Raw genomic sequence first — 24,806 nt, forward strand, 5'->3', positions numbered from 1 at the left:
TTGCATGTAGGGCAATTGGATCTATAATATCCTACAGTACCACATCCATAACAGCTGAGTTTAGTTTCTTCAGGTTTTCCCCGCTTTTCCATTTCAATACGTTTATAACAAACGTCAGCCGTATGGTTCTTCTTTCTACAGTAAGAACAGCGAAGTTGGCCTTTTTCTTTTGTTTCAAATGGCGTTGAAATTGCGGCCATTTTATTTTCGGAAATTGACATTTCGATATCCCTAGCTCTATAAAGCAATTCTTGGAAAGAACTCACGCTTTCTCTAGGAATTTTCTCACGAATGGGAATCGAAATCTGTGAAAATATCATATTAATGATTGTATTTTCTGGTAGCCTTTCCTTTAATTGAGCGAAAAGACTCCTTTTGCGACAAACAAATGCATCAGTTGACTCATTTGGTCTTTGTTTGTCCTGAAAGATCTCTGAATAAATCCTCCAATCAGGTTTTGGGGGTGAAAATGCATTTCGAAGTAATTCGATAGCTTCGTTGAAAGTTTTGGCTTCATATTGAACACCTTGCCACCAAGTGGATGCATATCCTTCAAAAAGCAATGGTAGGCTAAGAAGGGCTCTTTCGTCGGGTATATTTTCTGCCTCTTTAAAAATCAGTATAGTCGCTATGAAATCTTCTACTTTAGCCGTATTCCTACCTCCATTAAAACGCGAGCTAGATGAGCTAAAGCTGGTTTTTGTCTCTTGTCGAGCATTCAAATTTCCAATTAGAGAAGATAGCTGATTCAGATCGGAGATACTAAGACTCGCAGGGGCATTGCTCGAAGCTGAGCTAGATGGACGGGGATATGCCATATCTGGGTTTGGAGCCGTGTTTTGTCTGCTACAAGATGGTGCAGTAGAAGGAGTAGATTGGGGATTAGGGTGGTTTATAGGGGAATTCAATTGATTAGACGCATCTTCAAATCCTACAAGAGGGCTCATAGCACTTAATGAATTCACTGTTGTCCTCGGCATTATTGAATTGAATTGATTGATTTTCTGCCAAGAACTGAGTTTCTATACCACCTTTCCTCAATTATCAAACTCTGCCAAATTTTCCAGATTTTAGCACTCGTTTTTTCCTAAAACCAACAACAACAGCACCACGTTTCTGCAGTTCTGGTTGCAATGTTAATGTTAAAAAAATGTTAAAAATGATGTAACCAAACAACAAACACTTCTCCTACACAACAACGTTAACTATGGGCAAACAATTCCAAATTTTTAGCAGCTTCTTAAAATTCACGATGGGCGCCAGATGTAAGGGGGGAAATCTCCAAATGGTGAAAATTCCTTTCCTTGGTAAGGGTTATTAATAATTTTATAATTTTTATTAATTTATTCTGGGACAGAATAAGTCGAATCGAACAGTATTCGTCCTCAGGTTCGCTTGCTTATGTAGCCTTAAGGCTTCCAAAGTCTTAGCGGTTTGCAAATTTTATAATTATTTTATGTTTCCCAAAATAAAAGAGGGGTTTTTCCGTTTACCAACTTTATTACTCTGTTGCTCGATCAGAATAGAAAGATGCAACGACATTTCAATGACCAACTAAGCATAAGTTTAATCATAACATAAAATAGAACTTAACTTCTAATTGAGTATTTATTACTTTGCAATTATAGGTATTTTGCATATACATTGAGTTATTGAGAGAAAAAGAGTAGCATAATGGCCCTAACTATCGTTAAGTTAATGGGTACGTGAGAGCATTCATACACTAAACTTCGTTAAGCAAGAAGAAGCACAGCAAAAGAGTACAAGAGAATAATAGTTAAATTGCTCCTTTGAGCTAATGCTACCGCCTAACATAACATGCGATGTAACTTGCATTAGCATAATACTGATATTACATTCTCTCATGTTAGTTATTATGTTAAATTATGCTCTATGATATGATTATGTTAAACATATATAAACGGGCTGCTACAACTGATATTTAAGAGCAGTTATGTATAGCAGTTTTTGGAGACGTCAATCAATTGTTAATTTTGCCCCTTTTTATTAATTTGTTTCAATGTTTAATTTTAAGACTTTTAAGATTAAAAATATTATAATTAATTTATAGTAGTCATGTATAGAAGTTTTTGGAACCGTCGATCGATTGAACTGGTGGAAGGTGCGTTGTCCCCAGTTACGGCAAATTCATCTATTAATCTCTTTACATTTGACTCCCTTAAAATCGGATGTTAATTTCGCGTTTTATGAGCATCATGGATAATCAAAATTTTGGCCCTTTGTGGGGGAGGTACCTGAAGGGGTGGACCGATATATTCCATCTTCGCAGCAGATCTTGTGTTAGTAGAAATAATGGGATGCGTGAAATATGAAGAGAACAGGATGCATATTTCGGATTTTATGATCGTTTTGGTTATTCAAAACTTTGACACTTTGTGGGGGAGGTACCAGAAGAAATGGTACGATCTCTACCATCTTTATAACAGATCTTGTATTGATAGAAATATTGAGATGTGTCTAGTCTGAATGGAATCGGATGTTAAATTCGCGCTTTTATGAGCTTCGTAGATATTGAAAATTTTAATCCTTTTGTGGGGGAGGTACCCCAAGGAGTGGACCGATATATTTCATCTTCGCACCAGACCTTGGATCAATAAAAATATAGTGATATGAGTAATTTGAAGACAATCGGACACTTATATCAAATTTTATGAGAGTTATAATTATTCAAAATGTTAACCTTTTGTGGGGTAGGTGCTTGATGTAGTGGACAGGTATCAATTTTCGCACCTGACCTAGCACTGATGCAAATATTAGGATTTGGAAATTTGGAGCAAAATCAGATTATCCTTTCTCTTTTTGTGCAGTAAAATATTTTTTTGAAATTCTCGATCTTTTATGGGGGATCTACCAGAAGTAGTGAACCGATATTGACAATCTCCGAACTCGATCTAACTTTGATCATAGTATTATGATGTACCAAGTTTGGACCAAATCGTATACTCCCTGGACGGACGGACATCGCTAGGTCGACTCCAAATGTCGTGAAACGAATTTGGTCTAAAGAGATCAATCGTCTATAACCGTTATTTTGATGAGGCACATTTAGCCATATGGCTGAAGGTATAAATAAAATACAAGTATCATATTGAGCGATGAAAGTATCTCATATCGTTTAAACTTTGCAAATCATAATATTTATTCAACCTAAATGGATAATGTTAGTCCACTTATTTTGCACCTACAAGATTTTGAATAATAATGGCTCCTTTAAGGGGGAATTAATGTCCATTACATTTTTCACATCTCAATATTTGTATTTATGGTGTAGCTAGTGTGAATATGGAATATATGGTACATCCTCCAAAAAATGCAAATTTTCGAAACCAGACACATACAAGGTGAGTTTGGCCGAAAGTGGTGAACTGCCGAATTTGGTTTTCTCCCATGAGAAAACATTCGTTGTCTAGAATTTTGTAAACAAACAAAATGATCGTGTTTACTTGCCAAAGAGGTCAGCTGAAAATGTGCACCTTCGGTTGGCCACCAGAACTCAAGCGCTGGCCATGGCGATGGTGTGGGCCGTCGATGGTCGCTCTCCGCTCGTATTAATCGACCATGGCTTCAGAATAAATGTCAAATATTCTCGCGAAAATAATCTGGAGGGTGTATTAAAACCTTGGGCACGCAAACATTTTGCTCGCAGACCTTGGACATTTCAACAGGACTCAGCACCATCGTACTCAGCACGCGCCACCCAAGAATGGTTTCAAAATGAGGTTTATCGCTTCATTCCCAGCGCACAATGGCCACCAAAATCAAACGCCACCAAGGTTGGTACTGAAAAATACCAAAGTGTCGATCACCTATATCGAACATTGGCTGAGGGTAAACATCTGTAGGCAAAACCGACTGATACTTTTTTACTTGTTAGTGTTCTATTTTTGTCAAATTTCAAAAGGGACAACCATGGTACAATGATATCAAGGTAGGGCTATGATACCATATGATTTTATTTTTTTTTATTTTCAAGGCTTAATATGTCATCTTTATTTGTTTATGTATGTGTTTTCTTTTCAATAACAAAAAAATTGTTCAGAAAATATTCAAATTCGGATGTTTTCAAAATGTTTATTTCAACGTATGCATCGAAAAAACCAAGGGTTTTTGTAGCGAAATAATCCTTTAGAGATATATAGTACATGATTTTGAAAAGAAGTGTTGACCTTTCATTCAGTTATCGCGGCTTTCAATTATTTATTCAAAATAAATGCAACAAGTTGTTTGATTTTTTATTTTTTTGATACTAATTTTGACATTACAAGCCAAACAGGTAGACCTCTATACTTGCAATTTTTTCAAAGTTAACTAACGAAAATGTAAAATTTTCCTTCGACCCACCCTAATACCTCTTTTGTAAATTATATTATGCTTATTATATGTACATAGTTATGTTTTCCCCAATGTTGTAGGTGTTCATGTATTGTAAAGCAATAAAAAACATTATATGACAAATTTTTAATATGAAGACATTACAAATTTACGATGTGGCCAGTAAGCAGAATGTAAGCAGGATCATTGTACCACCATGTATGGATACACACACATGTGTATGTGTGAATATGACCAAGAAAGGATACACGGGACATGTGTTCGTACATATCTCATCTCAAGAGCATACGTACAACACACAATCATTCCAATCGCATGCATATGCTTATGGCTTTATCGCTTTGAGGACAGCATTGTCCATTGCCAAAGAACATACAATGCAGAAGTTAGCTGTCTTTGTTCATTGTGGACACAATGGTTGCGTTGGAGGACACAGACATTCAGCCGAATTGCCAGCCAGCCGGCCGGCCAAATGAAGGCCACCTTTAAGTAATTCCCATCATTCGTGGCAAAAAGTTATGACATTGGAGGAGTGAGTGCTGAAGTACACGGATCCTCCACAACATTGAGGTGGCAGCGTTTTTCCCGCAGCCAACAGCACAACACATCTGAGCAGACCAAATCAGCAAGCGAGCGAGCATCCAACCAAATTTATGGTACAACAATCAAATGTCGTTGCAAAAATGATTATCAAACATTTAAATCTATATGTGATTTGTTGTTGTTATTTTAGTGTGTGTGTTTTAGTTGTTGTTGGTAGTGTTGTATCTTTTTCTCAACATATGAACAACTCTTAATAAATTTTTCATTCAATTTGATTGTTGTTGCTGTTCAACGTTTGCTTTGTTTTGTTGGCCACCAGGAGAAGAAAGAAAAAACAAAAAACCGGGCAAAATGCTTCCCTCCAAAAAGTTCTCGTTGATGATGTGTTGGCGTTAACGGCTAAGCCCAGCAAAAAACCACAGAGAGAAAAAAAATCTGGGTAATAAGTTAGAAAGACTGACCCCAGTTATTGTCATTATAATTTTTGTTGTTGTTGTTATGGTTGGTTGTTGTATTTTTATAATAAATTGAATTTACTTTTTGGCCAACACACACACGCTGTGACTGGCTGGCTAGCTGGTTGAATGTTCGGTAAAAGTGATTAAGATAAAGATTTAAACTACTTTACCAACAACCGACCAATTGCTCTGGAGAACTTCATAATTGAATGGGTTGATGTTGGACAAATTTTTATTTGTTGATTTTTATCGCAAATTTTGTTGTTATCAATTTATTCTGAGTTTGGTGCTGTTGTTGTGACTTGTGTGTTTGATTAATATCTTGTTTTAATGGAGCAAGGATTTATTGGGGTTTATGGGTACTTAAACAAAGTTTAAGGAAGGGGGCCTCTTTCACATAGGATAGGAATATAACTGGGAGCCTGTTGGAAAGGTAGCCACTCAAATACTTTGGTATGATGTCCGAGGTATCACTCCATTTAGAAAAACCTCCACTATTACACAATAGATCCTTGATTCATTGTAGCTGAGTTCAACATACTAGGGATAAGTAAGTATGTCGAATTTCGTTAAACATCGTTAGAAAAAAGTCAAAAATATGAAATTGAATTTCGTCGGAGGAAAAATCGCAAAGTCGATTTTCGCAATAAATTTTTGTTTTTGGACAAAACAAAGGAGAAAGTTGCAAGATCGCTCCGAAAAAAATTCTATAAAAGTGTAAGGGTTTCGTTAAAGATAAACGTTGCCAAGATCAAAGCCACCCAACTGCGACCATTTAAAATCAATAATCATCTGTCGAAAAAGAAAGTTTAGACCGCACCAATCGTCACACGGAGAGGATGTAGAGGCTTCTCAACAATATCTCTTGGGATTTTCAGGATGGGACAATTTTTTTTTTTTGACATAGCCGCCGAGTTGGAAATGGACCTCATCAGTCAAGATGATTTTTCGACGAACTTCCGAATCATTTTCTTACATTCCGAGGACCCAATCAGTAAAGACAGGACGTGAAGATCGGTTAGTGCTTTACGACGACTCAAAAATGCTTTGCTTTTGTGATCAGTGACTTCAAGATGTTTACCATTTTTATCCTCTCAGCTACATATATGGCTACATTGGGTATATATCATTTGATACGGCCAAAACATGCCTTATCGAAATAACGGGTTTGGAGACTGGGCAAATTCGTTTCAGGACATTTTGAGTCGATTTAAGAGTGTCCGTCCGTCCGTTTGTTTGTCTGTCTAGCTGATACGTATTATAACTCTCGAAGGGAGTATCCGATTTGGTCCAAACTTGGTACATCGTAATAGTTTAGTTCAAAATTTCGAAAGAAAATAATTTCCTACTAGAACATAAAAGGACCCTTCAATTTTCCGCAAACTTTGCAAATACCAATATTTGGATTAGTGCAAAGTGAGGTGCGAAATTTGACAATATTGTTCCACCCCATTAAATACCTCCCCCATAAGGGGTCACCATTTTGAATTATATTAACGCTTATAAAATCAGATCTGGTATGAAGTACAGATAGACCGGACCACTTCTTCTGGTAATTCCCCCAATGCGGGTCAAAATTTAGAATAATTATAAGTATCATAAAATGAGAAATTAGCATCCGATTACTTTCATCCTCGACACATGACAATATTTTTATTAACACGAAATCTAGTGCGAATGTGGAATAAATCGGACCACTCCTTCTGATCCGATTCTTGATCAATTTCACACATCACAACATTTGTACTAACCCAAGATCTGGTGAGAAGATGGAATAAATCGGACCACTCCTTCTGATCCGATTCTCACTCAATAGATGGAATACATAGGCTCACTCCTTCTGCTCCCTCCCTTAGAAAGGGGTCAACATTTTAAATAACAAAATGATCATAAAATGCGGAATAAATATATGATTCTTTTTTAATTTCAGACATTCCACTATTTCTATTAACACAAAAGTTGGGGTGAATGTGGGATATATCGGCCCACTACTTCTGGTTGCTCCCCCTCAAATGGGTCAACATTTTGAATAACGAAACGTTTGTAAATAGCGGAATACGATTCTCTTCAAACTTCACACATCCTAATACTGTTACAAATACATGATCTGGTGTGAAGATGATATATATCGGCTGAAATTATACATCTGTCGGCAAAACCGATTGACATGCTGAGCAAGAAAGTGTTTTAGTCCTGCAATAAAAAAAAATATCCCAGAAATGACTTAGAAGTCACATCTGTCATCGATATTGCTTTCCATCCGTCTAGAGTAAATGAACCATGTCCCCAATAGTTTCAAGTAGATTTGCTTATTTTCTGTAGGGAACGAAACTTGCTTGCGAGCAGGATTGCTCGAAAAGTGGGAGTTTTTTTCGGAGTCTACTCTTGACTCATTTGTTTTGTGTGGGAGCACTGGTGTTTGAAAAATTAGAGTGGGAGCAGAATTGCTCAAACTAAATCAAGAGATTGCTCTAAGAGTGTAAATGAGTAAGGAATGGGGGAAGAGTGGGTGTAATTTTCCACAGAAAAATACACATGTATAGAAATTCAACGACGGTATGACAAAAACTAAATGAGTGCTCGATAAGAGTGGAATCTGCTTGATTTTGAACGAATTTGGCTCCCACTCAAGAGCGAGGAAAATGTGCTCACTCATATTCGAGCGACATCGAAAAATTGAATTTGTCTTTTCTTCTGCTACCAGGAGCGCTCTTGCAGGAATTCGAGTGAGTTTCACACTTTGTATAAATTCGAGTGAGTTTTCAGGAGGTCTGGTTTTAAGCATGACTGAATAGCGTATACGGCATGATTTCTAATAATCACGGCAGTCGCTTTCGCCATAGTTAATGGAAGCGAAAAAATGTTTATTTTTATTTTTTTTATATTTGGAACTGTATTGTCATTTTGTTTTGGGATACCGTAGTTAGTTTGTTGTGATTATACAGTTAGGCTTTTACAAGTGGAGAAAGGGGTAAAGCATGTAATACCATGGTTTCGAAAAGAGCCACCGATCGTCGTCAATCCCCTTGGCCTATGTCTGAGGATATTCTCTAATGGAGTAGTTTAAAAATAAATCCTATGACAAAAACTTTTTGTATTCAAGTTACGATCGTAAGCTCAACAGAAGAGGAACCCAAGAATTAAATAAAACTAAAATTCTTTCAGCATTTCTTTTAAAACTTTCCACCTTTCTCCATTAATAACTGAACATTATTTTATTAAACAATTTTTAAAATAACTGGAATGCCCTGAATATGTGTCATATAAAGTAACATTTGAAACATATATCGGAAAACTGACCGATAGACCTTAAAAATCACCGATATCTCAAAAAATCGAAAATAGCGTATGGAACACTTAAGCCTGACACGCACGCTAAATCTGTGGTAAAAATCAATGTTTTCACTTGTTAAAGTTACCGCCTGTCATATAATCTCCTCCAAACGTTTTCATTTCATTTCGTTTACAACGTTTCGAAAGATAACAAGGGGGGCTTCCTGGACGGACAGGCGGCTTCTAGGCAAATGGTGACAATAACACGACACAACATACAGTGTGATTAATGTCTTTAAAATACAAGCTTTTCGAATCGGGATCAATGAGTAAACAATCCTATACCTGTACTCCAACCAAGTAAATGGACCACAGCATACATGGCCAGCATAAAACCAAAGAGTCAAGTCAGTCGGGATATGATCTCATAAATTGTGCCCAGCATTGTCATTATTAATAGAAATTATGCACAATATCTGACATAAATGGTCAATAAAAGTGTCGACCATAAATAATTTCCTTTATCCTCCATTGGGTTGGGGTTGTATGAATGTGTGTGTGTGTTGGTATCTTTTTTACTCAAAGATAGTTTTGCGTGTTGCTCAAATAACAGCAATAACATATGGTTGGCTACAAGCTACCAATACCATCATCCATCCAATTACCTCGAGAAAGCATGCAATCTCATATCATGGCAATGATGTATGGTATATCTGATGCTGATTTCCACTGATGATGACGGTGGTGGTTGTGATCTTCCAGAGCCCAAACATCCAGCCAGCCAGCTAGCCATACAATAAAGATATTAAATATTTGAAAAAAAAAAAAAAAAAAAAACAACAAAAAATGCAACGAAAACCTAAGAATCTAATCAAAAAGCCATTCACAGACTCCTTTGTCCATGCAAGAAAGCAGGGGAAAATTATGGCTTTTCTCAAAAAAAGTTTTTGTGGTCGGCCTCTTTCTTTACTTGGCCATGGTGTAAATTACATCAAGTCAAACGTCCGCCAGCTATAACACCTCCTACTTCAGTACGCGTTTAGCTATTTACCTTTTTCTTTCGTTGGCATCAGACAACTGATGGATTTGTAATGTTCGGACGGACCCATTGTTAGAAGGCTAGGAAAACACCAAGAACAACGGCAACAACAGTCTAGGAAATGATCTGCTGTGTATACAACAAGCCATCAGCAACCTGAAGCTCAAAGTGTAGTATTCACGTCATTTGTCAAATGCCATTGGCAATCAATCATTATGTGGCTGGTGCTGCGTTGTTTTTGTTGTTGTCGTTACAACAATCACAACTCCTTTCAAGACACTCATCAGCCATCAACAACATCATCGCTACCATTCTGGACAAGCGCAATTGTTGTTTCTCTTTGTTCCTCCACAGATTTACACAAAGGAGCAAATGATCTCTGGATGTTGTTGTTTTTGTTTGTTATTATAGTGTATTGTGGTTGGAAAATTAAGTGGTATTCTGTAGGAGCAACATGTTGTTTGTTGGTTTCAACAATGATGTTTTGTTGATGTTGATGTAATTCTAAGCAAGACACTATAAACCTCAAATGATCGTGAAGTATTTACAACATTCTAGATTGGATGTTGGTCAAAAAGTTTTCCAGAAAAGGAGTTGGAACGGAGATATAGACACTTGGACTCCAAGACATAATTCAATGCAATTTGGGAGCATCAAATGATGAGGATACCAAATATCCCTAAACGATGAAATATCTTCTATGTCAAATGATGCTAATTCCGCTAATTCCGAAATGTAGATTGTGTTGCGAAAAATTTGAGCAGTTTTTATTAAAAAAAAAAAAAACTGTTCAAAAGAGCCGAGTCGAACATTTAATATTTAAAAAATTGTTTTTTAAAAGACAAAACAGTCCTTAAGGACTGAAGAAATGTTTACTACTAAAAAATCAAACTCAAGCAACTGAGGCATTTTTAAACCCTACGCCACCCTTCACTACAGGGTATTATGTCTTTGTGCATTTGCTTGTAACTAGCAAAAGGAAACGAAATAGATCCATAGTTAATTTTGATGATCTCTATAGAATCACATTCTTAGTCGATTTTTGCATGTCAGTCCGTCCATGTAAGTACAGGTTGCCTTAATTATCCGATTCAAATGAAACTTTCCACAAATCATTCGTTTGGACCAAGGACCTACCCCATTGAACTTGGTGAGAATCGATTCAAATTTAGGTATTGTTCTTATTTATATCGTCGTCCGATTTCAATTTTATTGTGCGACATATGTTTCATATTCGTCCAAATAGGATCTATTTGGGCATTTCCGACCGAAATTCAGCCTGGAAGTAAAGACTTAAAATTTGGTAAAAATCGGTTCAGATATAGCTATAGCTCCCATTCATATGTTTCATCCGATTTGTTCCAGTCCCCCACATTTGTAATATTCATTCCACGACAGTGAAATGTAATACCAGATATCAGATACAGCCCAGAAATACCCTTCTAAAATTCCTTCAAGATCGGTTCAGATTTTGATATAGCTCCCGTATAAACATTTATCCGATTTCAAGTTTTTTGTACCCAAATGGATAATATCATTCCAAATGGAGTGGATTTTGGCAGGAATTACTGAATTCAGTTTAGAATTTGGAAATTTGGTTAAGATTTGGCTTTAGCTTCATAAAATATAGCTTTAGCTCATCCCACTTGGTGTTTAACTTCCTCACATTCGGAATATACAGCTCAGAAATACATCTGGCGAATTTTATTGAGATTGGTTCAGATTTGGATATAGCTTCCGATTTCACAGTTATAGTGCACCAAATATATAATATAAGTCCAAATTTGATGGAGTTTTTTAAGTTCAACCGAATTTTTCCATTTGTGAAACTCGGTTCCCATATATACATATATTGCTCCGATATATTTTTCCCAATATATTCCTTTTTGAATATGACTTCAATGCACCCTATAGCAATGTTATTTAGTGCGAGAGGTACAAGTTTGGTGGAAATCGATTCAAAGTTCCCCCAGATTCCAAATTTTAACTCCTCTAAAGCCATAATCCGCATTTAAAAAAGGTTCATAGTTGGTCGGTATGATCTACTTTACGTAAATTTATTTGTACGGGTAGCTCTACTAAATATGCATTGGGGTATAAGATCTGTACTGGTTTCTATAGAAAAAATAGCTGAAATCTGAGATATTTTTTTCTACTGAAAAATAGAGCCTCAGTAACATGAATATTTTGTAGCATAACATGAATATTTTTTTCTTTAGTAAAAAATCGATCCTCAGGAACTTGAGTATTTTTTTTTTCATGTCTCAAAAGCCTGAGGCATTTTTTCTATAAAAACAAATCTAGCCTCAAGAGCCTGAGACATTTTTGCTATAGAAAAAAACCAAGCCTCGCGTGCCTGATGCATTTCTTATAGAAAAAATCGAGCCTCAAGAATCTGAAGCATTTGTTCTTTAGACCATAATCGAGCCTCTGAAACTAACACAAAAAAGCCTTAAGTTTCGAAAAAAAACCTCCGGTTCCTTAGGGTATTTTTTTCACTTTATTTGTCTGTGTCCTCAGGAACTGAAAAATATATTTTTTTTTCAGTAAGTGAGAATTTTTTTTAGTAAAAGTTTTTTTCTAATAAAAGAGGGCCTTGAGGTATAGCAAAACTATTAGCAAAATGTTAGTATCAATTAGTATCAAAAATGTCTAGCAATGTTATTTAGAGCTAGAGGTACAAATTTGGTGGAAATCGATTCAAAGTTCCCCCTGATTCCAAATTATAACTCCTCGAAGTCATAATCCGCAGTTAAAAAAGGTTCATAGTTGGTATGATCTACTTTACGTAAATTTCCAATATGAACGTTTATTTGTACGTGTAGCTCTACTAAATATGCATTGGGGTATAATATCTGTACTGGTTTCTATAGAAAAAATAGCTGAAATCTGAGATATCTTTTTCTACTAAAAAATAGAGCTTCAGTAACATGAATATTTTTTTCTTTAGTAAAAAATCGATCCTCAGGAACCTGGGTAATTTTTTTTATGTCTCAAAAGCCTGAGGCATTTTTTTCTATAGAAACAAATCTAGCCTCAAGAGCCTGAGACATTTTTGCTATAGAAAAAACCAAGCCTCACGTGCCTGATGCATTTTTTATAGAAAAAAATCGAGCCCCAAAAATCTGAAGCATTTGTTCTTTAGAACATAATCGAGCCTCGAGCAAAAAAAGCCTTAAGTTTCGAAAAAAAAACCTCCGGTTCCTTAGGGTCTTTTTTTCACTTTATCTGTCTGTGTCCTCAGGAACTGAGGATTGAGTCTACATGAGGATCTCATAAGGCGGAGGTGCGAAAGAAATCAGCATTTTTACGCATTTGGTAGTGATGTCGGAAAATCGTAGAAGGTTTTCATATCTTTCTGGTATTCTTGGTGTACAGGGAGAGATGAAAAAACTGCATCCAACTTCAGACTGCTGTCATTTTTAAGCTCGATCACTCGTTCGACAGCTGTTAAAATTATTCCAGTGACAGGTCATTGTATTGTTTACAAGCGTAAAAAAGCATTTTGGTGAGTATTTTCCAGAAAAAAAAAAAGGTTATTCGTGATGGAATTCAAGCCTGATAGTGTGATTTCTTTATATTTGGCTGGAAAACCACAAGTGGCTACCGTTAGAGGACTCCAGTATTTAAATGTGAATAAATCTTTTGTGGCTCGTACCATCGCTCGTAACCGTGATACTGGTAGCGTAGCCCGACGTCAAGGAAGTGGACGGAAGAAAACAGCAACATCGGCAGAAATGGTTCGAAAAGTAAAGCAGAGACTTGAACGAAACCCGCGCCGCAGTGGTCGAAAAATGGCTCGTGAGCTGAACATATCGCAATATTCCATTCGACAAATATTGAAAAATGAGCTCGGGGTAAACCATTGAAATTCCAAAAAGTGCAAGAACTTACACCGCAACTGAAAGCAAAAGGAACTTAAAAGAGCTAAGTGTTGCTTCGCTTTCCCGAAAATGGTGAACTGCCGAATTTGGTTTTCTTCGATGACAAAACATTCGTCGTCCAGCTGTTTGCAAGCAAACAAAATGATCGTGTTTACTTGCTAAAGAGGTCAGCTGAAAATGTGCACTTTCGATTGGCCACCAGAACTCAAGCGCCGGCTATGGTGATGGTGTGGGCCGACATAACAGCCGATGGTCGCTCTCCGCTCGTATTAATCGACCGTGGCATCGGAATAAATGCCGAATATTATCGCAAAAATGTATTATGTGTATTAAAGCCTTGGGCACGCAAACCTTTTGGCCACCGCAGGGTAACATACGGGCAGCGTGTGACGGTTTCATTGGCCGTTTGAAGGCTATAATTCGTGCCAAAGGTGACCATTTCGAACAAATCTAAACTTATTCTATAATGTGATGCTATTTCCGACATTTTTTGATTTCAGTCAATAAAATTATAAAAAATGTTAAAATTATGGCGTTTGACTTTGTTGCAGTTATTTATCTTACCCTGTACATCAACCGTGCATCAAAAGTGCTGTTCGAATTTGCACGATCTCTCCAGTTTTACATCCTTATTTTTACTTCATAATTTCTCTTAAAGCTTTTTATATCTTCCTCATGCTAATTGTGTTTTTTATGTGGCGGAATTCTTAATTAAAGGATTTCATGACTTGCGCATGTAATTCCGTTCTAAAATCCGCAATATCTTCAATCATACACACTTAGATTGTACGATAATTATATAGAGATGTTAAACCCCTCCCCCTCTCTATTCGGGAAATCAAACATCATTTGACATCCGTTCACAAAGTTGTAACCTGGTTGCTTGTTTGGTTTTCGGACGATTCGAACATAGAAAAGCATGTCATTAAATGTCAAATTACCATGTTGACATATGTATAACTAACTGTCAGCCAACTGGACAGACAGGCTAGGTGTCTGGTAGGTTTGGATGGCTGGCTTACTGGCTGGCTAGCGGGCAGGCATACATGTTGTCAATTAATTTAAATGGATGTTTTTTCTCCAGCTGTCGTCTAGCTAGCCTGCGACTACTAAGACTAGTGATTTTTAAATTATTTCATCATAAACAGGAATGCCTTCTTTTGAATTGCAAGGATGATTAAGCAGAAGGAGGAGGTGGTTGATTGTTGGTTTTGTAAAATTTGAAATAACCAGTTGCGAGCTATTTTTTAGCATTTTTTTGCTTGTGCTTTGCTAAATAAAATATCAATTTCTTGAATCTGCAAACGGTTCAGTACGACGGCTTAACTTTCGTTACTATCAATTAATCATTGTCATGAATACGAAAAACCCCCACCTCCTGGTGGCCAACAAAAAAAAAAAAAGCAAAAAATCGGCCACCAGAACAACAAGACTATTAAAATATCTCTTGATTTCGAGCCTAGCATAGCTCGATTTGGCGTTGAGCGAGTGCATCGTGGCAATCGTTCACTTCTGATCATCTGAATGGAGCGGCGAGTTGGTTTCTTTTATTTTTTTTTGTTTTCATTTCGGCATTTTATGCGCTGCACGATGACGACGATGATGATGGCGGCATGCCACGTACATACAATTCCTCATAAAACATCAGCATTAGCAACTTGGTTTGCTAGCTGGCCAGCATAGCCAAAAAAGGAAATATTTACAATCATACTTAGATTTTAGATACAATTTTTGCCCGTTACATCTCCTCAGCTTATGCCTCTCCACTGCAGTTTTAGGCATCATCAAGTCATATCAAATGTATTGAATCTTTGAATTGCAGTTTTTTCCTGTTGTTTTTGCTGTTGCGGCTGCTGTTGTTGGGGGAGATTTTTTCCTCCCGATCATTGAAGCTTTGCCTTTATTGATTTCGGTTGCTAGTTTTGTGGCAAATAAAATGCACGATTTACTATAAAAATAGTACCTACCAAATTTATTCCAAAAAAAAAAAAAAAAAAAAAAAAAAAAAACAGCGACAGACGAACGGTCGGCTTGAATGTATGTCGTCGTTGTTATGTAGCGCAATGAACGCCAACCAAAAAAATCTAGAAGTAAAACACATCACACACTCACAATTGGTCAGCAGAGGTGTGGTCAAAGGGGATACTAAGAATAAAGTCATGAAATTGTCAGTCAATTGTGAAATTTTCATATTTATTGGAATATTCTAAAGGGGATAGGTATGCAGGTTATTGACAATGGAGGGGTATGATCGTTTCTAAATAGAGAAGCATACTATATCCTTAATTCCTCCAGTCTCTCTATTACCCTAATGAGAGACTGGAAATAAAATAGGGAAGAATAGAGGTCTTAACAAAGTTTGACTTAAGAGCTCGATTTCAATTTATTTTTCCAATTTATTTTTTTTGTATTCCTATTTATTTTTCCGATATTTTGACTATTTTCGATAGTCATCAGGGAATTTTTTCCAGTTGGAAAATTCGTGTTAAAAGAAGAAGAATAGAGAAGCTGTATCAAAAAGTTAAAAACTAAGAAGAAACCAGTAATGAAAGTCAAAAGTCGGGCGGGGCAAACTATACGACACCTTACACCACTATGGGTATTTAGTAGAGTTCCCATAACAAAAAAGTTTATATTGGGAATTTATCTGAAGAAGATCATACCAACTATGAATCTTATTAGAATGCGTTTTATGGCTTCAGAGTAGTGACAATTGGGAACTATATCCAACTATAAATCGATTTTTAACAAATTTGACAGAGGATTTGTACCTTCTATAAGAATTGTATTAACAAATTTTTGTTGGAACAATAGATATACCAGACCGAATTTCACTAAATGGAAAACTTCGGTTAAATATGAAAAAATCTATCCAATTTGGTTAGATATTACATAGTATATGGTGGACACTAATCGAGAAATCGGATGAAGATGTATATTGAAGGTACATAAAAATCTGAACCGATCTCGATTAAGTTTGTCAGAGGTATTTTCGAGCTGTATCTAAAGTCCGGTATCAAATATTCTTATTGTGGAGTGGATATTACGCATGTAAAAGACTTTAATACCAAACAGGATGAAAAATATATACATTGGAGCTATAGCTATATCTGAACTGATTTTCATAAAAATTTGATGTACTTGCTTCTGCACTGAATTTGGTCGAAAGTGACAAAATTCAGTCCATTTGGGCTTATATTAATCATTTGGTGTACATTTTCATTCTATGGACTTATTCCTGAGATGTACCTGGTACCAAAGATCACTGTTGCGGAGTGCATATTATGTACGTGAGGGACTTAAAACCCCAAATTGGATGAAACATATACAGGGTGAGATGAAAAAACTGCAACAATGTCAAACGCCATAATTTTTACATTTTTTTTTAAATTTTATTGAATTGAAGCAAAAATTTCGGAAATAGCATCAAATTTCAGAATAAGTTTAGATTTGTTCGAATTGGTCACCATTGACACGAATTATGGCCTTCAAACGGCCAATGAAACCGTCACACGCTGCCCGAATGTAGCTCTGCGGTATTTTGGGCCATTTCCGGCGAAGCTCTTGCTTGAGGCGATCGACACTTTGGTATGTTTTTGTGCCAACCTTGTTTTCCAAAATACTCCAGAAACAATAGTCCTACGAATTGGTATCCGGAGATTTTGGTGGCTATTGTACGCTGGAAATGAAGCGAGGAATCTCATTTTGTAACGTGCTGAGTACGATGGTGCTGAGTCCTGTTGGAATTTCCAAGGTCTGCTGCCAAAATGTTTGCGTGTCTAAGGCTTTAAAACACCCTCCAGAATTTTTTTCGCGATAATATTCGGCATTTATTCTGATGCCACGGTTGATTAATACGAGCGGAGAGCGACAATCGGCTGTTATGGCTGCCCACACTATCATCATGGCCGACGCTTGAGTTCTGGTGGCCAACCGAAGGTGTACATTTTCAGCTGACCTCTTTGGCAAGTAAACATAATCATTTTGTTTGTTTACAAACTGTTGGACAACGAATGTTTTCTCATCGGAGAAAACCAAATTCGGCAGTTCACCACTTTCGGCCAAGCGAAGCAACTCTTTAGCTCTCTTGATTCTATTTTCTTTCTGTTGCGGTGTAAGTTCTTGCACTTTTTGGAATGGCTTCAATGGCTTTACCCCGAGCTCATTTATCAATATTTGCCGAATGGAATATTGCGATATGTTCGCTTACGCGGGTTTCGATCAAATCGCTTCTTTAATTTTCGAACCATTTCTGCTGATGTTGCTATTTTCTGCCTTGACGTCGGCCTACGAATAACTTTTTTTTGGACAATTCTCACCAAAATTTGTACGCTTTGTAAACAATATAATGAGCTGACACTGGAATAATTTTAACAGCTGTCGGACGAGTGGCTTAGAAATGACAGTAGTCTGAAATTGGTTGCAGTTTTTTCATTTCACCCTGTATAAAGATATGTATAGCAGCTATATCCAAATCTGAACCGATCTTGATAAAATTTGGCAGAGGTATTTTCGAGCTGCATGTGAGGGACTTTAACACCAAACCGGATGATTTGGTTCACGATAAACCTGAAATCAGATAAAGATTATATGGGAGCTATATCCATAACTGAACCGATCTTGACAAACTCACTTTTAGACTTAATTCGGTCGGATGTGCCAAAATTCGGGTCATAATCCTATCTTGTACCGAGTATCATTCTAATGTAGTGCAGATTACTGGATTGGGTTCGGATGCAACATGTATATGGAAGCTATAGCTATGTCTGCACCGATTTCCATCAAAATAAACATACATGCAGATGGAAAGGCGGACATATATTAAACGCAGAAAGAAGTAATACCCTATATCACAGTGTGGGACAGGATATGTAAAGACTTACAGGCCTCGTGAAAACGACTTAAAACAACCCTGGTTTGAACTAAGTAAAATTTTTGACTCAGATGAGCGGCGATATTCTGATGTGTTGTCCGTTTGGATTTCGAAGGAGGAAGGTTGTGCTAAATTTTTTGCTTTTTTATTTTTTCGAAATTCGAAATTTCAAAATCTGGCATACTTTCGAAAATATTTTTTTTTCGTAAATAGTCGGAGATATCGAAAAAAGTATTAAGAACACGAATGAGCACAAACCGAATAAAATTCAGCACAACTTTTATTTTTTCAAAATTCGAAAGTTGCAAAAAATATTTTTTAGAAAAAATCGTTTTTCGTATATAATACTTTTTCGAATCGGAACAATAGAGCACAAACCTAGCACAATTAAGCATAATTTCCCCTTTCTGATCCTTTAGAAGCACCAGGAAAAACTTATTAGTTTAAATTTACAGAGTTTGTCATCTGTGGCTCGCCCGAGTCTTCTAACGTTCAGGTTATCAGATATCATTTTTGAAGACATCGCCACAGTGGGATAATATCAAGATCATAGCGAACTTCCTCGTCAGACAATCTTACTGATCCCAGAGTTTGCGAACTGAAATGGGGGAATTAAAAGTTGGTCGATGGGCAAAAGTCCAACCGATAGGAGTGAATAGTGGGCAATGATGAAATCTCCCTCGAAACTGGAATATGAAACAAAACGCTATATTAAAGGTAAAGCTTTGACATGTTGCACAGACATTAATTATGATCGTCTGGTCTTTCGTTGAGGACGATCTCATGTGTTTCACTAATTCAACAAAATATTCTGGTCGGCGTTAGACAGTTAATTCCATCCACTAATTACCCAAAGTTCTGGGGGTCACATTTGACAGAATCTTTAAGTTAGCTGCTGATAAATTTCTCCCGTAAGAATCCAGTGATTTTAGTTTTATGGATTCAGCTTATAAAATTTTCAAATCTTGAACCTCGCTTTGTTAGAAAAACGTTGGATGGACAGAATAGATTTCTTGTCAGGCGTCAGAAATCTGATCAACTTTTGGCGCAAAAATTTGGTGATGCGAATCATCTAACTCTAGGTGGGTGGGGAATTCGATTATTTCCCAGTTTCTAAATAACTCATATCGAACTGGTGATCCTTCAATCCGTTTAAGTGTGTCAGGGGTGTCAGGTTATTTGATCAATGCCACCACCTACGCTACTGTATTCCGATATCAGACAAAACTCTTCCAAAAATAATTTATTTACTGTATCTACTGTTAGGTTAGCAATGCGGTGGCGTTCTCTTCAGCTCGTACCGATATTTTGTTTGTTTTTATTGTTGTTACTATTTTTCTAGGGGGCAGCAACAACAATTGTTGCAGCTTTTTTTTGTTTGTTTGGTTTTGTCGTCTTTATATCGTTAACTGTCATCATTTTCAAATTATTTCTCGTAGAATATCTAATCGAGATTCATGCATGATCCCTTGCTAAATTGCTGTGGCTGCTGCTGCTGCTGCACATCCATGATTTTAGATTTTATTGTTGTTGGTTGGTTGGTTCGTTTTGGATCGTTCGATCGTTCGTTGTACGGATAGCTAGCTGTTTGTTTTTTGGGGGATCTAACATTTCTTTTGTTGTTGTTGTTTTTATTTTTGCTAAAACAAAGAAAATCATGATTTCTATTTTTTTTCCAATTTCTGGAGAATATTTTTGTTTCGCCTTGTTATGCTTGGCGAAATTGTAGCCGTTGTTGTTAAACAATTGATATGTCTCTTTTTTTGTCGTTGATGATAATTTCTATTCGATCTGCCCGAGTAAGGAGTTTTGGGTTAATACGTGTGCCAAGCAACGACGGTTGCACATGCATGGAATACTTTAAGTCATATTCCACGTCCATGGCCATTAAAAATGCAACAACATAATAAACTAGATTGGATTGGTTTGTTAAATGGTTGAGTTGATATCATTTTTTATTTGTTTGTTTGATTTTAATAGCTTTATTGCCACCTACCTTCGAATTGGGAGCGAGAGGGGGGCCGTTTATCTGTAAAACAATGGGAAAAAATGGGAAATTATTTATTTAGATATTTTTGGATTTATTAATGGATATATGCTTATAGTTTGAGATGGAAAGATGCTGACGGTCGCTACATTCGATACTTTCGAAAGGTGGCTTTTTATACCCCCAGCCATATGACTAGAGAGGGTATACAGGGTCAGATGAAAAAACTGCAACCCACTTTAGACTGCTGTCATTTCTAAGCCACTCGTCCGACAACTGTTAAAATTATTGTATTGTTTACAAACCTACAAAAGCATTTTTGTGAGAATTTTCCAGGAAAAAAGTTATGCGCGATGGAAATCAAGCGTGATAGTGTGATTTCTTTATATTTGACAGGAAAACCACAAGTGGCTATCTTTAGAGCACTCCAGCATTTAAATTTGAATAAATCTTTTGTGTCCCGTAACAATGGGGTAAAGCCATTGAAATTCCAAAATGTGCAAGAACTTACACCGCAACAGAAAGAAAATATACTCAAAAGAGCTAAAGAGTTGCTCAGCTTGGCCGAGTTGGTGAGCTGCCGAATTTGGTTTTCTCCGATGACAAAACATTTGTTGTCCACAAGTTTGTAAACAAACAAAATGTGTTTACTTGCCAAAGAGGGCAGCTCAAAATGTGCACCTTCGGTTGGCCACCAAAACTCAAGCGCCGGCCATGGTGATGGTGTGGGCCGCCGTAACAGCCGATGGTCGCTCTCCGCTCGTATTAATCGAACGTGGCATCAGAATAAATGTCGAATATTATCGCGAAAATATTCTGGAGGGTGTAGCAAACCTTGGACATTCCAAAAGGACTCGGTACCATCGCACTCAACACGCGCCACAAAATGGGGTTCCTCGCTTCATTTCCAGCGCCCAATGGCCACCATAATCTCCGGATACCAATCCGTTGGACTATTGTGTCTGGAGTTTTTTTTGAAAGTAAGGTTGGCACTAAAAAATACCAAAGTGTAGATCAACTCAAGTAATCGCTTCGGCGGGAATGGGCCAAAATACCGCAGAGCAACATTCGGGCAGCGTGTGACGGTTTCATTGGCCGTTTGAAGGCCATAATTCGTGTCAAAGGTGACCAATTTGAACAAATCTAAACTTATTCTAAAATTTTTTGCTTTCATTCAATAAAATTTAAAAAAGAAAAGTAAAAATTATTGTGTTTGGCTTTGTTGCAGTGATTTTATCTCACCCTGTATATCATTTGCTATACTCAAAAAGTGCCTAATCGAAATAACAATTTTAGACACTAGGTCTCTTGTGCCAAATCCGTTTCAGGACATTAGGAGTCGATCTAGCGATGTCCGTCCGTCTGCCCGTTCGCCCGAGATAGAGTTCGGAGTAAGGCAATATCGGTCCACTCCTTCTAATACCTCCCACACAAAAGGTTGACATTTTCAAAAAAAAAAAAAAAAAAAAATGTTTTACTGCACAGAGAGAGAAAGGATAAAGGATAAACTGTGCAAGTCCTAATATTACCTACAGTGCTAGGTCTGGTGCGAAAATGGACAATATCGGCCCATCAAGTACCTCCCACACAAAGGGTCAAAATTCTGAATAATTCTAACTTTTGTAAAATGTGATGTACGAGTACGAGTTCCAATAATCGTAACAGAAGTTGAAATATAATAAAATAATCGAACATTGGGTGAGGGTACACTCCTGTCATTGAAGCTTTATTCCATAAGCTACTGTAATTTTGGACAAAGACTCAATGGAGATCTTTAAGATCCCAATTATCAAAAGGCAGATAAAAACTAAGCGACTTGTAAATCTTAGCAAAAAGGATAGGCTTTGGATTTTGAAATACCCCAACATATAGGCTTTCTCGTGATTAACTTTTCTTTCCCAATTGCAAAATTATCTTGTTTTTTTTTTGTTCTTTCAAAAGCCCCAACACCCATAGACCGATTTTCTTCTTATTAAATTAATATCATAACAACTCGATCATGTTTGTCACCAATTAAATGAATTAAATTTTTATTTCATAGATCTCTTGTTTCTGGTTAATTGCCGTAAATTAACGATGACACTACCGGCTGATTGCCATCGAATGGTCGGTTGTTCGGTCGCTCGCATTTGCTATTGGAAACTAAACACATGTCTAATACGAACATGAATGAATTGTGTGGTGGCTCCCATCGTAACGGGGAAAAATTAATTGGTTGAAAGATCAAAACCCACAAGTCAATGGGAAAAATGATCGTCAATTTTTGGTTTAATTTAATAAAAATATCATTTCAACAATTGACCAAACGACCGAAAGATGTGGCATAGATTTTGAGCAATACAGAAAAAACTGTGACTCAGCGATGTTGAAGGCAATCAGATGACATGTTCTAGTTTTTGGACATCGGAGTTTTCTGTGAAAAGAAGGCTTTTCGCAGATAAAATCCCATTAAAAGGTCTTCTATTAGGAAAATATGAACGATTCTATAGAAAGATCGGTTGATCTTCACATAGAAGATTGATTGATCTTTCATAGAAGATCAATTGATCTTTTCATAGAAGATCAGTTGATCTTCTAATAGAAGAAGATCAGTTGATCTTCTCATAGAAGATCAGATGTTGTTCTCACAGATGATCAGTGGATCTTCTCACAGATGATCATTATATCTACTCATGGAAGATCAGTTGATATTCTCATAGCAAATCAGTTGATCTTCTCATAGAAGATCAGTTGATCTTCTCATAGAAGATCAGTTGATCTTCTCATAGATCAGATGTTGTTCTCACAGAAGATCAGTTGATTGTTTCACAGATGATCATTATATCTACTCATGGAAGATCAGTTGATATTCTCATAGAAGATCAGTTGATCTTCTCATAGAAGATCAGTTGATCTTCTCATATAAGATCAGATGTTGTTCTCACAGAAGATCAGTGGATCTTCTCACAGATGATCATTATCTACTACTCATGGAAGATCAGTTGATATTCTCATAGAAGATCAGTTGATCTTCTCATAGAAGATCAGTTGATCTTCTCATAGAAGATCAGTTGATCTTCTCATAGAAGATCAGTTGATCTTCTCATAGAAGATCAGTTGATCTTCTCATAGAAGATCAGTTGATCTTCTCATAGATCAGATGTTGTTCCCACATAAGATCAGTTGATCTTCTCATAGAGGATCAGTGGATATTCTCATAGAGGATCAGTTGATATTCTCATAGAAGATCAGTTGATCTTCTCATAGAAGATCAGTTGATCTTCTCATAGAAGATCAGTTGATATTCTCATAGAAGATCAGTTGATCTTCTCATAGAAGATCAGTTGATTATCTCATAGAAGATCAGTTGATCTTCTCATAGAAGATCAGTTGATCTTCTCATAGAAGATCAGTTGATCTTCTCATAGAAGATCAGTTGATCTTCTCATAGAAGATCAGTTGATCTTCTCATAGAAGATCAGTTAATCTTCTCATAGAAGATCAGTTAATCTTCTCATAGAAAATCAGTTGATCTTCTCATAGAAGATCAGTTGATCTCATAGAAGATCAGTTGGTCTTCTCATAGAAGATGAGTTGATCTTCTCATAGAAGATCAGATGTTGTTCTCACAGAAGATCTCATAGAAGATCAGTTGATCTTCTCATAGAAGATCAGTTGATCTTCTCATAGAACATCAGTTGATCTTCTCATAGAACATCAGTTGATCTTCTCATAGAAGGTCAGTTGATCTTCTCATAAAAGATCAGTTGATCTTCTCACAGAAAATCAGTAGATCTTCTCACAGAAGATCTTCATATAGAGTATATTTTCATAGAAGACCAGAAGATCAGTAGATCGTCTCATAGAAGATTGGTAGATCTTCTCACTGAAAATCAGAAGGCCCTCTCATAGAAGACAAGATGATATCATAGAAGATCAGTACATCGTCTCGTAAAAAATATGTAGATCTTCTCAAAGAAGATCAGTCGTAGAAGCAGATCTTATCGTGCATGCTCTGTAGATTTTTTCATGGAAATCTATCGATCTTTTCACAGAAACTCAATCTTTCTTCATCTCCTTTAAATTGTATTATTTCTAGTACCCCATCCATTGAACATCTGATTCTCCTTCAAATACCATAGAATATTTTCCTGTGTTGTTATTGTAATATAATGACCATTATTATTACCATTCCATTGATTTGGAATTCCTGTTGTTCTTTTCATTGCCGACATAGGCCAATAACTTCATCGGCAACAGCAGCGGCAGTCAGTTAGTCATCTCATTCAATCAGTTTGGGCCATTAACACATTCAATCGACATCAAAATATTTCTACTTTTCTTTGGGCCAGCCATTCAATTCCTTCGTGCCAAGAATGACAGGTATTGTTCGAAAGAATACTTCATTCGCTATTCA

General features: G+C 36.6%; 1 protein-coding gene across 3 annotated transcripts in view; it reads right to left on the reverse strand.

Moving 5' to 3' along the window:
* Window positions 1–24,806, reverse strand: part of LOC101887337 (protein N-terminal asparagine amidohydrolase) — a 147,131-nt gene that overhangs the window by 12,068 nt on the left and 110,257 nt on the right. For all 3 annotated transcript variants that reach the window (XM_059120597.1, XM_059120598.1, XM_059120596.1), the window contains exon 2: window positions 20,420–20,452. The gene's annotated coding sequence lies outside the window, so the exon portion shown is untranslated. The remainder of the gene's footprint in view (window positions 1–20,419; window positions 20,453–24,806) is intronic.

This window comes from Musca domestica, unplaced genomic scaffold, assembly GCF_030504385.1.
Source record: "Musca domestica strain aabys unplaced genomic scaffold, Musca_domestica.polishedcontigs.V.1.1 17, whole genome shotgun sequence".
Taxonomy (NCBI): Eukaryota; Metazoa; Arthropoda; class Insecta; order Diptera; family Muscidae; genus Musca; species Musca domestica.